This window comes from Chrysochloris asiatica, unplaced genomic scaffold (genome assembly GCF_000296735.1).
Source record: "Chrysochloris asiatica unplaced genomic scaffold, ChrAsi1.0 scaffold00086, whole genome shotgun sequence".
Classification (NCBI taxonomy): Eukaryota; Metazoa; Chordata; class Mammalia; order Afrosoricida; family Chrysochloridae; genus Chrysochloris; species Chrysochloris asiatica.
This window is the reverse complement of record NW_006408604.1, coordinates 8,889,138-8,890,195: the sequence shown is the minus strand read 5'-3', so window position 1 is coordinate 8,890,195 and position 1,058 is coordinate 8,889,138. Positions and strand designations below refer to the sequence as shown.

Sequence of the window (1,058 nt, the reverse complement as noted above, 5' to 3'; positions counted from 1 at the left end):
TCCCCCCCATTTTTTGTTAGCCCAGTTTGCATGTATTGATATAGCTACAAGGCTAAAACTCTTTGCTAATTTACTTGTTGAACATAGGAATGTGCTCAAGTCAGAGCTGTCATGATTACCCAATTTCACTTGGAATTCTTATGGTGGTTTTGTCAGCAGGCACTGGAAGCATGTGCTGTTGTTTTAGTATAGCTAGTGTTTTGTTTTTATAAAAAGTTTTTGGTCCGACATCTTAGCTAGGCTGCAGTTGTAGCTCCTCTCCGAGCTTCGTGATGCCTCCCAAGGACGACAAGAAGAAGAAAGACGCCGGAAAGTCGGCCAAGAAAGACAAAGACCCAGGGAATAAATTTGGGGGCAAGGCCAAAAAGAAGAAGTGGTCCAAAGGGAAAGTTCGGGACAAGCTTAATAACCTGGTCTTGTTTGACAAAGCCACATATGACAAGCTCTGTAAGGAAGTTCCCAACTATAAACTCATAACACCAGCTGTTGTCTCTGAGAGACTGAAGATTCGCGGTTCCCTAGCCAGGGCAGCACTTCAGGAGCTGCTTAGTAAAGGACTTATTAAGCTGGTTTCAAAACACAGAGCTCAAGTAATTTACACCAGAAACACAAAGGGAGGGGATGCCCCAGTTGCTGGTGAAGATGCATGAACAGGTCCAACCAACTGTGCTTTTTGAAAAATAAACCTTTATTAAACCAAAAAAAAAAAAAAAATTTTTATTGTGATTTGAGTGAAAGTTCACAGGGCAGATCATAAGTTTTACATTCAACAAATCATATACTTTGTTTCATAGCAATGACTATAATCCCCTCCATGTACCATCAGTCAACAGCATTCCTCTCTATTCATTTTAGCTCTTTTTTTGTTTGTTTGTTTTGCTTTGTTTTAAGCACTCAAAATAATTTATACTACTAAAGGGCACATTCTGCATGTCTGCCTCCTGGCCACCAGTTCTCAGTCCCTCTCCATGAATCAAGAGTCCTCAGCTGCTTCCTCTCTCCATGCCCCCATCTGGTATTGCTACCTCTCTGGATAATGTCCCGCATTTTGCTTGTGC

At 41.5% G+C, this 1,058-nt stretch overlaps 1 pseudogene; it reads left to right on the top strand.

The window, feature by feature from the left end:
* The first annotated feature begins 272 nt into the window (after positions 1 to 272).
* Positions 273 to 650, top strand: LOC102836089 (annotated as a pseudogene).
* Positions 651 to 1,058: the final 408 nt, after the last annotated feature.